Genomic DNA, 14,309 nt, shown 5'->3' on the forward strand with positions numbered 1-14,309 from the left:
TAAAATTCTGAACGCATCTTAAAAAATGAATGTCAAATACATAATATTTTAGCCCAAAGTACTATTGATTTACAGAATTTTAAAGCTAGCTGTGACAACTATTTATGGACTTAGAAGTTAATAAATTCAAAGCACATTTATTTATTTATTTTTAAACTTTATTTTTTTAAAAGATTTTATTTATTTATTTGACAGAGAGAGCAAGAAAGAGAGAGTGAGCACAAGCAGGGGTACAGGTAGGCAGAAGGAAAAGCAGGCTCCCTGCTAAACAAGGAGCCCAGTGTGGAACCGGATGCCAGGACCCAGGGATCATGACCTGAGCCGAAGGCAGACACTTAACTGACTGAGCCACCCAGGCGTCACAATTCAAAGTCCATATAAAATGATAAAAATCTTCTGGTAGATATTCCACAAAAGGAAGTCTGAAACTTTTGTCAATGATCTAGTTAAAAGTTAAAGAAGAAAATAAACAAAAATGCCTATGTTCGTTCTTAGCCTAGGATAAAATTAATAATTTTATTGCTTTTAAAATGAAGCATTTCTATCAGGGTACTAAGGCATATGACTTTATTTACTCTGCCTGTTTGGGGAGGAACAATCATATGATTTTTCTCTTCACCACTGCCCTTATGAACTTCCCTCTACATTCATTTTTCTCTGTCCTTTGATGAAATGCCAGTCATTCATTATTTTTAAGATGTAAATAAATTGTCTCCTTTTTTGGATGTATTAAAGAATACCCATCGAGCACAGTGTCAAACCTGCAGACTTCTCTCCGATTTAGTACTTCTCTGCTCTGTGGTAGTCCGCTTCAGCCTTGTACCCCTTGGGTGGAGTGGGTGCTAAGAGCCTTTCCCTCTTTCTCCTTCAGTCTCTTCCTCCATCAAGAACTGCCATGTTGACGCCTGCAGTGGTTTCTTCTGGGTGTGGAGATCCTAGTGTTTGTCTCCAGCATTGGGGGAGGAGGGGATGTTTCTTTGGGGACCTTTTCTCCTCTTTCTCTTTTACAGTTCTTTGAAGCAAACCATGCTTCCTCTGACCCCTTGTAATTTCTCTTTCTGCTACTTGGTTTCTGAAATTCCTCCCAGGTGAACTCACCTGTCCCTTTTACTGTCCCCTTGGGCAGAACTCCATTCAGGGTGGTCTGGTGCAGCTGCCTGTTCTGGGAACACATCGTGCTTATGCTGGATATGAATGCAACACTGTATTGCCTTTTACTCTGAAAATAGTCATCTTTACTTTGCTATGTCAGGGTGGCTTGTTAACTACTGGTTCTAGACTTCCAGTTTTCCAGGATGTGTTGGATACCAGTCCCTCACACTTCACGGCATACATACCAGCTTCTCCAGGTGATCCTCTTGGATCCCTGAAGTGAGAGAGAATTGCTTGCCCACCCCTCTTGTAAATGTTTAGAAACTGAACCTAAACATATCTTACTCCAAAGAAAGTACTAGTCATGGCTCTTCAACTTTGCCTTATTTGAGATAGACTCAAGGTCACTCACTGGCTAATGCTGACTAAATTACTTTCACGATCTTCTGTCGAGACCAGCCCACATATTCTAGTATAGCACATCAGGATGTAGGTTCCTGGTTCCTACTGAATTTTCTTTAGAAACTCAACTCTAAGTACACATGGAAGTTTACACTGTTGTATTTATCTTTCTGTCTCTCACACACAGTCAAAAGCAATAGCAATAGAATTGCCATCTCCAACCACTGATTTATAATTCTAAATCTTGAAAAGATTTTGCCATTTATCTGAAAATTTCATAAAAGGTTGTGCTTTTCGGTGGTTTTTTTTTTTTTTTTTTGGCGTTAACATGCAGAAAACCCAGCACCTCTTCATTTATTGTAACACAATCACGTTCAGACACAAACTGTTCAGACATTAGCATATGGCACGATTGTCCTCTCTGGACAGTTGCTAAAAGTCCAGTGGTAGAACTGAGGTTAGATTTTGAAAGTATTGGATGGTATTACACGCATGTACATAGAATGCACAGTTCTTTTTCTGATAATCACCCCTTTCTGACCTCCGTGACTTTCCAAATAAATAAATCTCCAAGAAGTGAGGAGTTTAATGGGAAATGCAGCATTACTTCACTAAGTACTGCATAAGTTAAAGTTCGCAATACTACATCCACAGCCATATTTGGCTTAGGTTCAAGTCCAACTGGGCTGGGTGTAAAACTTGGGAGTCCTGTTGAGGCATACTTGTGGGGCTGGGGAATAGGGAGAGGCAAAATGATAGATACATATAGAGAAGGGGGAAGAGGGTGCTTTAGCTAGTATTGGACGGGCTATTCTATCATAACAAATACCCACACAATCTTGGTGAATTAATAAGTGCATCAGCATGTGGGTTCTGCTCATTGTCAACACTCAGAAACTCAAGGCAGGAAAAACAGAACGCAGCAAATTGCACACTGTCCCTTCAGTTTCCCCAGAAAGCAACACACACTACTCAGACTGAATTTTATTAGCTAAGGGAAGTTATGTATCTACACTTAACTTCAAAGGGGACAGAATAATACTAGTCTACCTGTGCCTAGATGGAGAAGAGAATCAGAATATTTGGAAACTTCACTAATAACCTCCATAAATCCATTAACCCAATCAGCTGTAAGGGGGTATTTTTTTTTAAAGACCAGTAATAACAACTGCATTCATTTTCAGAACATGGTATAATGCAGTGGTTCTTAAAGCATGGTTCGTGGGCCCCTGATAGTCTCCAAAACAAAACATAGTTTATAAGAATACTAGCAGTTATTTGACTTTTTCACTTCCATTCTTTCATGAATTTACAATGGAAATTTCCAGAAGTTTCATGACATGTCACATGGCAATAAATTAACTCCAGCTTCTCTCTGTTGAATCAGAAATTAAAGACATTTACAAAAATATACAAAATGCCACTCTTCTCACTAAATCTTTTGTCTTCAAAATAGTTACTTTTCATGAAAACTCTTTGTTTATTTTTAACATATAATAGCTTTATTATTATTATTTTAAATAAATTAATAAACAACCTAAGGGTCAGAGCTCCCCATGGACTCCGCTGGACCTTTGTCGTTGCTGTGTTGCAGTTAAATTTCTTCCTCTGCCCAATCTTCCTTCCTTCTGTCCCCCATACGTATTTTCTCTTTTTTTTTTTTTTAAAGATTTTATTTATTTATTTGACAGAGATAGCGACAGCCAGCGAGAGAGGGAACACAAGCAGGGGGAGTGGGAGAGGAAGAAGCAGGCTCACAGCAGAGGAGCCTGATGTGGGGCTCGATCCCATAACGCCGGGATCACGCCCTGAGCCGAAGGCAGACGCTTAACCGCTGTGCCACCCAGGCGCCCCCCCCATAGGTATTTTCAAGAACACTTCTCAAAATTCCTGCATGCAGATTTCTGTCTCAAAGTCTGTTTCCTAGTCACTCCATTTAAGATAGTTGGTGCTAGCAGTGATCCAAGGAAACTGACTCTAAACTTGGATTGTAGGGCTCTATAGCCCACTGGCCAATAGGCAGTGAGGGTCCTAACACTGGTGGTAAGTGAACAGTGATACCACCTGTTAAGCGGTAATAGTGTATTTGTTAATGGTTACACTAGAGGTGAATCGGAAGAGGATACCAAGAGTGTACTGATAGGTGATGTGTGCCAGACATTTGAGGAGGGTAGGGTAAATAGTAATATGAGAATTAGAGAATTAAATAGATTTTTCTGGAAACAGTTAATGATTTGGAGGAAGATAATAAAAGACTAAGAGTCATTAATCACCAACTAACTGCAAAGGATGAAAACAAGAGGACCTTGGGGTATACAAAGAGAGTCCATACTTTCAGTTCTTACAGAGAAAAAGAACAAGTTGATGATCAACCCAGAGTGTAATCATAAGAGTAGCAGAACCTGGCAAGATGTTAAATTTTAAGGTTAGGAGACGCCTACCCCAATGTCAGGGCCCTGTAGGGAAGAAGTGGGATCCTGAGATATTATTAACTTAAAAACCTTGAATTCTCAGATTCTCCTGAACTTTCTTACAGTAACCCAATTGCAGGTGTTGTGCTAAATGCAGTATTTTTACTAGGGCAAATTAACATTATTTCAGGAACATGCCATGTGGCCCCTGGTCTGACAGAAATATGCTTTTATATACCTTTCAAAAAGGAGGATTAGAAGCGTTTTACATAAATTTGGAATGGGTTACATGAACATTTATGGTTTTGCTAAATTAACTCTCCTACTCTCTGTCGTAATATAGTCCCTAGGAACCTAGGCCATCTGGAAGTTTTACAAAATGTCATATTGGCCCATATTACAGATCGTAATAGAAATGACTGAGCAAGAAGTTGCACAAGTCATAAAAGAACAGGTTGACAAATTGGAGTTAATCAAAATTATAAATGTCTACTCTTTAAATGTTGATGTTAAGAAAATGAAAAGACAAGCCACTAACTGTGAGAACATATTGGCAAATCATATATCTGATAAAGGACTTATAGCTAGGATAAAGAGTTCCCAAAATCAATAATAAGGAAAACACTCATTTTAAAAAATGGACAAAAATTTGAACACTTAATCAAAGAAGATATAGGGTATGGGACTAAACAGATGAAAACAATTCAATATGATTAATACTACAATGAGCTATCACTACTCACTAATTGCCATCCACAGGCTTATGGATAAAGAAACAAGAGTCACAGAGCATTAACTTGTTCCTACTGTCTCAGCCAAGAGCAGAGGAGTTAGGACTCAAACCTGGACCTGTCTGACTTCGAAAAAAATTACTCCTCCCCCTACACCGTAGAACACACTAGAGAGGACAGAATTGTTCAACAATCTTTCCAAGCTTTACAGGGAGTTGTTTTGAAATTAGCAACTGTGGTTTTGCATATATCCGTACACACAAAATCAATGGACTTCACGCTCATCAACTTTTTGACAACTCATTGACTCTAATAATTTTTCCCTGGTGGGTCTTTAAGTGATTTTCAGCATTTATTGGAGCCATGTGCTACATTTAAAATTATATGAGGCAGTGTCACATAGTGGTTAAGAATTTAAGGAGTCAGTTTTCCAACTAAGTTCGAATCAATTGATGTCAGAAGAATCAAAGGACTTGAGATTTTTCTTGTCTATTCTGGAAGACCCCACCTCCATCACATATCCACTACATTCAATAAATCATATCATCATATTGGAACATTCAGGAAACAGATTTAGTTATGTCGCATCACTCTCAAAATTACTAAACTGTTTTATATTTCAGTTTCAATCTAACTCTTTACATTTTATGTTTTAATTCCACTTAATGCCATTTTCAGTACCAATCCTGCAGACTTTCTGATGAGTAGAACATACAATTACTTTTATATAAAAACAAAGTAGTGACTTCAAAAATCTCCTCTGGATTAAAAGACTTTAGAGAAATCCAGTACTTGGACTGATAGCTATAGGAGTTCAAATCTAGACACCTGCTACCTGGGAGACATTTGAGAACATTTCTCAATCTCTGTCAATCTTTGCTTACTTCTTAAATGAGAATACTAATACCTGTATCTTAGGATAGTGTGAATTAAATTAATTCAAGATACTGGTTTATAAAACTCATTTTTTAAAAGGTGGAAACATTTACATTTTATATGCATCAGAGGAAAACACTTCTATTTTAAAAGACTAATTTTAAGGTTTGCAAATCCTTCAAAAGAATATAGAAAAAGAAGATCATTCTGGGTCAGTTAGGCATTTGAAAAGATTTAGGATATGCAAATGCAGACTTTTTGCTGAATTTAGGAACTGGAGCTAGACTGAGGTGAACTGTTCTGCAAAGTGATCCCAGCACCCTTAGATGGGGGAAGGAGCAATAAGAGAGAAATGGAGAATAAAAACAGTGCTAAAGACCTGGGCTTATTCCAGAAAAATTGAGACTGTCATTATGAATGATAGCCCTAGTGGAGGCATAGCCAAAAAGACTTCAAAGAACAGAGATGTGTAATGTGTGATTTTTTCCCCCATTTGTTATGAAGATTAGTAAGTATAAACTTTCCCCAGTGTTCTTATATTTTATTTATTTATTTATTTTTTCACCGTGATAAATGTACTCTGTAATCCCCATCGTGTATTTCACCAATCCCCCCCACCTACCTCCCATCTGGTAACCATCAGTTTGTTCTTTATAATTAAGAGTCTTGGTTTCTCTCTCTCTTTTTCTTCCTTTGCTCTTAGTTTTATTTCTTAAATTCCACATATGAGAGAGATCATATGGTGGTTGTCTTTCTCTGACTTATTTATTTTGCTTTGTGTTATAATGTCTAGCTCTACCTATGTTGTTGCAAATGGGAAGATTTTATTATTTTTTATGGCTGAATAATATTCCATTGTGTATATTTACCACTTCTTCTTTATCCATTCATCTATGCATGAACATTTGTGTTGCCTCCATAGTTTGGCAATTGTAAATAATGCTGCAGTAAACGTAGGCGTGCATGTATCCCTTTGAATTCGTGTTTTCGTATTTTGGGGGTAAATATGCAGTAGTACAATTACTAGATCACAGGGTGAATCAAGTTTTAATTTTTCTCTACTGTCTTCTGTAGTGGCTCCACCAGTTTGTATTCCCACCAACAGTGCATGAGGGTTCCTTTTTCTCTACACCCTTGCCAACACTTGTGATTTCTGGTGTATTTGATTCTAACCATTCTGACAGGTGTGGGGTGAAATCTTATTGTGGTTTTCAGTTCCATTTCCCTAATGATGAGTGATGTGAACATCTTTTCATGTGTCTATTGGTTATCTGGTTTGGACAAGTATCTGTTCATGCCTTCTGCCCATTTTTAAATTGGATTATTTGTTTTATGGGTGTTGAGTTGTGTCAGTTCTTTATATGTTTTGGATACTGACCCTTTATTGGATATGTCATTTGCAAAAATCTTCTCCCATTCTCTAGGTTGCCTTTTAGTTTTGTTGATTGTTTCCTTTGCTTTTTACTGTGATCTAGTCCCAATAGTTTCTTTGTGCTTTTATTTCCCTTGTCTCAGGAGACATATCTAGAAAGATGTTATGGCCGATATCAGAGAAATTACTGCATGTGCTCTCTTCCAGGATTTTTATGGTTTCAGGTTTCACATTTAGGTCCTTAATCCATTTTGAGTTTGCTTTTGTGTATGGTGTAAGGGAAAATGGTCCAGTTCCATTCTTTTACATGTAGCTAACCAGGTTTCCCAGTACCATTTGTCGAAGAGACTGTTGTTTTCCCATTTTATATTCATTCCTCATTTGTTGAAGAGTGACCATAGAGTTGTGGGTTTATTTCTGAGTTTTCTGTTCTGTGCCATTGATCTATGTGTCTGTTTTTGTGCCAGTACCATACTGTTTCAATTACTATAGCTTTGTAATGTAACTTGAAGTCTGGAATTGTGATATCTCCAGTTTTGCTTTTCTTTTTCAAGATTGCTTTGGCTATTCAGGGTCTTTTGTGGTTCTATACAAGTTTTAGGATTATTTGTTCTAGTTCTGTGAAAAATGCTATAGTATTTTGATAAGGATTGCATTTAATGTGTAGATTGCTTTGGGTAGTGTAAACATTTTAACAATATTTGTTTTTCCAATCCATGTGCATGGAATGTCTTTCCCTTTGTGTCATCTTCAGTTTCTTTCATCAGTGTTATAGTTTTCAGAGTACAATTCTTTCACCTCTGTCTAAGTTTATTCCTTGGTATTTTCTTGTTTTGGGTACAATTGCAAATGGGATTATTTTCCTAATTTCTCTTCCTGGGGCTTCATTATTGGTGTATAGAAATGCAACAGATTTCTGTACATCAATTTTTTTTTATCCTGCAACCTTCTGAATTCATTTATCAGTTCTAGTAGTTTTTCAGTGGAGTCTTTGGGGTTTTCTATATATACTATCATGTCATCTGTAAATAGTGAGGGTTTTACTTCTTCCTTACCAATTTGAATGCCTTTTATTTCTTAATGTTGTCTAATTTCTGTGGCTAGGACTTCCCATACTATGTTGAATAAAAATGGTGAGAGTTGGTATCCTTGTCTTATTCCTTATATCCTTGTCTGTTTCCTCAGGGAAAAAGCTCTCAGCTTTTCAGCATTGAGTATGATGTTGGGTGTGGGTTTTTTACATATTGCCTTTATTATGTAGGTATATTCCCTCTAGACCAATGATCCTATATTTTTAAGTACGGTTAATATTTAGAGGATACAGATGTGGGTGATTTGGGAACTCAGTTATGGGACTGATACAGAGGAAGGTGTTGTCACCGTTTGGGTCAATTTGAGCTAAAGGTAAAGCAAGAGCAGTAAGTCATAACAAAGAATAAAAAACAGGTAGAAAATCAGAGCTAAGGAGGACAATGAGAATGAAAATTCTCTAAGTATTTTTTGACATCTTGGGGAACGAATGTGAAATGCTACAAAGGTCATGTTTACCTCATCTAATATCTGTGATATTACAATATATTAAAGGAATATATATTTATAATATTCATAACTTTTTGTTTATACTTTCCTGACTTGATGGTTCCTTTCCTACTAAAGAGTTTAAGACAGAAAAGAAAATCTAGGCCATCACAAATAAGACCTTTTACTTAATTCTGAGGAGAAAAAAAAAGCACAATACACCTGATAAGTATATTAAATAAAGGATATCCTGGACCTCTTATCAAGATCTAGTGTTATCTTTCTTCAGACCACTTTCCTGTCCCCCAGCTACTTTTTGAATCCCAGTCAGAATGTGATCTCCAAAGTCTTGTAGAATATATTGATTCTTATTCTCCTTCGTGACAGATAAAACCTTCTGTAGCCATTACAGTTTGTTCCCTTCACGTATAACTCAGTTCTGCTGAAAGCAAGCAGTCTTTGTTTCTTTCTACTTCCAGTCCAATAGAGATTTTGTGTGTTAGTCTTTAAAACAATGCTTTTATTTCCTTGAGTTTCTGCTGGGCTGCAGTTGTTTTTTTGTTCTCAGATGATTTATGTATTTTCAATGTACAAGTGCTTAGAGGCTAAGATAAATAGGGGTATTTTTATAGTAAAATTTGAAAAATAGTTCAAGCCTTGAAAAAGCAAAGCTTATTAGGTACTCAAAATTAAAATGAATGCTTTCTCTGCCGTGATATTTTTTGCAAGGGACAACATAAGACATGTGAAGAGAATGTTTCTGATATTCTATTTTTTTTTTTTGCTCCCTTTCCACAGCACATCAATGTCTAAGATAAATATTAAGTCATTTGCTATAGATATCTGGATATTTTAGAAGAGAATAATCCTGGGGCGCCTGGGTGGCTCAGTCATTAAGCGGCTGCCTTCGGCTCAGGGCGTGATCCCGGGGTCCTGGGATCGAGCCCCGCATCGGGCTCCTCTGCTGGGAGCCTGCTTCTTCCTCTCCCACTCCCCCTGCTTGTGTTCCCTCTCTCGCTGGCTGTCTCTCTCTCTGTGTCAAATAAATAAATAAAATCTTAAAAAAAAAAAAAGAAGAGAATAATCCTAAAAGTTGTAATCCTCAAAACTGAGGTACAGAATCCTGAGATATCTAGGCTTTAATTCCTTAAGTGCTAAAATAAATGTGTCAACATGCCAACGTGACTAATACACATAGACTTTCTTATGGTATTTCTTCTTCATGAAGAAAGGTCAGATTTCCAAGAATCCACTAATATGTTAACCCATTTTTATATGGTTATTACCATTACGTTAAAAACAAATCTCCACATGTACTTCTGTACTTCGAACCATGCGGTGTGTGTGTGGGGGGGGTGGATTTGATATCTTAATGCTCTAGCAGGGCATCTTCCTATCTATGGTGGGTGGAGAAAGCATCCTCCCATGCTACATACTATTAAAAAGAGTAGATAAAACCTATTTTTCCTAAAACTCATTTTTGAATACATTCTTAGATAATAAAGTGTTACTGATATTTCAATCTTATCAGTTTTGTAGCTATATGTTAATTTCCCATAAAACTTAAGTAATCCTCCAAAAGTTCCTGATGTTGCTGATGATGTTCATGAAGATTAATTACTGTCTATGGAGGTTACACGCATATTTATTTAAGTATATATAATTTATATCTGGCATAAAAATCAGTTAAAAGAATTTGGGGTAAAGTATTCTTATTTGGAACAAACTAAAGAAAGAGACTAGCTCTTTTGGCTGAACTCTTAATAGCTGAAGTCTTTTGACAAAATGAGTACTGAATAGCACTGAGTGGTGGAGAAGTGTTCTGGAAAGAACTGAGGTCAAACATGAGTTGCTGATGCACCTTATTACTCTCAGTAATAGATACAGCTTCTAATGTTGGTTCATAACCTGTATGAAAATGATTAAAATAAGCGTCCAGGCAGTCAGCACCAGGTTTGATGAAGTAGCAGGGGCAATGAAGAGAAGGGGAAAAGGACAACATCATTGTTGGGCCCTGATGAACATGGATATGAAAGGGGTGAGTAGAAAAAAAAAAAAAAGCCTGTGAAAGTAACTGAATGGAAGCCAGAGATGTAGGAGAAAAACAGAAGAAAATGTTTTAAGGAAGGGAGGGAATGGGGTATTTTGGAGAAGACAACACAGACACCGTGATAGAGAGGCTGATTTCTATGGAGTGACGAGGGCAGAAGCCAGAACATAGCAGGCTGAGGTATAAATGCGGGGCGATGAAATAGATACAGAGCTGATTAACCATTTTTAAGTCTCACCTTAGTTTGACAAAGAAGTCACCAAATCAGGGGAATGTGATTCAAGAAAAAATCCTTTTTTAATATAGAATATTGAATACTGAACTAAAAAAATATTGAATAGACTTTGTCGAATGCATTTGTGAGGGACAAAAATCCAATATGACAAATGCTAATAATGAAGGAAATAGCTACATTGATGGAGCAACTGGGTATTTGAAACTTGGATAAGATGGAAATCAAAGCCCATGTACAGGGATTACCGTGCATAGGAGAAGCATACCACTGCCACTGATAAGGGAAGGAAGTTGGGAAGTGAATAAATGAGTCGCTACTCATTTTGTAAAAATTAGGGAGGACAATATAGAAACCTATTGGTTTTATTGTGTTAATGAGGTAGAAAACAGATTTGGCCTGAGGTTGAGACAGCGTCTTTGTAGGTAGAGAGTTTGAAATTCAAAGTCTGAAGAATCACTTAAAGCAATGAGGGAGGAATCTGGCTAAGAGAGTTTTCAGAGGATTCATGGATAGTTTTAGGGTTGCATATGTAACGACAGAGTAGGAATTTATATTGGCTTCAATATGTAATGCTGGGACATTTTCTCCAGGCACACTCAGAGGCTAACGTGAAGGAGTGGCTAAATCATGTGGTTACATTAATTCAAAGCAGTTACCATGGAATAATAATGAGATAAAAGTATTTAGGATAATAGAGAGAAAGAGATTGCATGTTTCATGGTTGGGTGACAGTATAATTTATCAACTAGGACATATTTAAAAGTAAAAGTCCCAACTAGGATATATTTAAGAGGGAAAGAAGACAACCAAACAGGATGCTAGGAAAACAAGAATAAACTGAATCTGTCTCTAGTCAACCAGGATAAATTGCCATCATGCTCATAGTGGTTAAAACAAATTTTTAAAAAGACCATACAGGTTAGGGGTAAGTTTCTAGCAAATGGTATAAATATGTTGAGGTTGGAGAATAATTATAAGAGAATGAAAATCCTGGAAGTGTAGAGTACTACAGCTTAAAAAATGGGGTATAAAAATTTAGATCTCAGAAGTTTAATGGATACTATGACTCTGGTTAATGAAACAACTTAGCGATGCAGGAGTACAGAGGGTGAGAAGTTCATTGGGGTTCAGAAAGTCATCGTGATCTAAAGTTAAGGTATGGATGTTTATTTTCCCCCACACTCTAAAATTGTCCAGGAAGATAGTGGAATTAATGGTGGAGAGAAAGTGTATAAGCCAGAGGCCAGAGTCCTCAAGGAATGTGAAGGAGTGGGCTTGTGGGAGGTCAGTCGGTAACAAGAATGAGGTCTGGGTGACATGAGATTCAATAAAGATAGTTTTATAAGAGGGCACAAGAGGGTTGGTAATAGATGTTAAGAAAATGAGTACATTTGTCATTACTTCATGTCGTTAAGTATTTGGATCACCCTTGATTCATGCTCATCTCCAAACTTTGATTATAATTTTACTTCCAATGCCTACAGGGAGAGAATTCACTGTTTGTGCTAACAAGATTGTCAAGTTCTACATATCAGTTATAATACTAATTTTAAATTCATAACTTGGATTTCTTATTCATGTTTGATTTTGATTAACAAGACTTCATCCATAAAGGACAATCTATTCTTCCTCTACCGGTAAAAACAAGATTCATTGCCTACAAGAGTCAGACCTTAGACTAGGGAGAATATACTAAGTTAATGAAAAAAAAAACTTGAGGATTTTTTAAGGTTCTTTGTCATGAGATCCTATTTTCTATACACTAATTTTAAATATCAATAGAAATTAAAAATTGAAAGGAAAATGTATTCACATCTTTTTTGCTAACATCATAAAGACATGGTATCTTCATTCTTTGTCTCTGATTTTCATACACAAAAATTTAATTGCACATATACCTAAGTTTTATATTTTATTCCTTTTATCATTGCTGAAGTAAGCAGTTACTAGCATTTATAAAATATCTTAGTATATCCCTAATAAATCTTTAACAAGAGAAAATTGGACATTAAAGTATTATCTGCATCTTTCCAGTATATATAATACTACTTATATCATATTATATTATACACATATTATATATATTATATGCATATAATATAATATATATAATATATATTTTTTACTATACTAAAATCATAGTTTTATAGTGCACAGTAACCTTTTTTGGCTTTCTTCTTTCTCCTGTTTTCACTCTGAGGTTTCTCAGTAGAGTTGAAAATTAATTTAAATTTTTCAATTCTCCTTTTGGGAATACTATCAAGCTTCCAAATTTCATCACACTTACATGGTCCCTCTAAACTCATTTCATAAACGTTGGCAATCTGTAAGCTTCTTCAAATGTAGTCAACCACATGATTAACAATTTATAAAGATGGCGTTGTGTAATCTTAAAGATAAAAATAAGCTAGCTTTAGATTGTATGTTCACCTAATTTTGCTAAATATTTCTTTCAATCACATGGTACAAGTCTGTTAAATATTTTATGCGTGTGAACAGAGAATGTTACAGGGAGATTTACCTTCAAGAAATGGGGAGTGGGAAGTTTTATATGAAAAAGTTCAGAGTTTCCTTAATCATGGAAAAATACAGAACCCAAAACACACTTCAGGAATCATAGGATTAACCCAGTCTGTTCTTTTATGTTAATGAGAAATTGCAGCTGTCTGTTTGCTGATCCTTTAAACTACTATGCTTATTTTAAAAGGGAGCATAACCTTCCCTGTAAAAGCAAGCATGCTCAATTTTTGACAGTACAGAAATGTGAAAGAGAGATGAGAAAGGAGATTTTTGTAAAAATGGTAGTTTCTAAAAGGAACCAGTCCAAAGGAAAAAGAAAACTTTGACATACATTCTACAATGTAATGTAGATATGCCTTATATTTTATTCAACTGTTTTTCCAGCTTCAGACCCTACACGGCTTTTAGTCTTAATTTTCTCCTGTTTCCTTTAACCTTTTTGTTTCCTTCAAACTCTGGACACCTCTGTGTTGGATTTAAAAGATATGCTATGCATGAATAAGCAAATGGCAAGGCAATGTGTATTTTACTATCTGTTTTGTAAATTAGTGGTTCGCAAAGTATAATACTTGGACCATCACCTGGGAAATGCAAATTCTAGGTACCACGCCGGATGTAGTGAATACAAAAGTCTGGGTATGGGGCCCAGCCGTTATGCTTTAACTAGCCTTCCATGTGATTCTTATGTTTGCTAAAGTTGAAAAACAACTGTGCGAAGGAATGTAACTAGTTATTTGTATTTTAGTGTATGGATTTCTTTTCTATTAGAAGTTACAAGAAATTATCCTTTCCGATGGCTAATATTGCATAGTATATATGGACGACATCTTCTTTATCCATTTGTCTGTTGAAGGGCATATTGGCTCCTTCTACAGTTTGGCTATTGTGGACATTGCTGCTATGAACATTTACATCAACGTGGATGGAACTGGAGGAGATTATGCTAAGTGAAATAATTCAAGCAGAGAAAGAATTATCATATGGTTTCACTTATTTGTGGAACATAAGGAATAGCAGGGAGGACATTGGGAGAAGGAAGGGAAAGATGAAGGGGAGAAATCAGAGGGGGAAATGAACCGTGAGAGACTATGGACTCCAGGAA

This window comes from Ursus arctos, unplaced genomic scaffold, assembly GCF_023065955.2.
Source record: "Ursus arctos isolate Adak ecotype North America unplaced genomic scaffold, UrsArc2.0 scaffold_29, whole genome shotgun sequence".
NCBI classification, from domain to species: Eukaryota; Metazoa; Chordata; class Mammalia; order Carnivora; family Ursidae; genus Ursus; species Ursus arctos.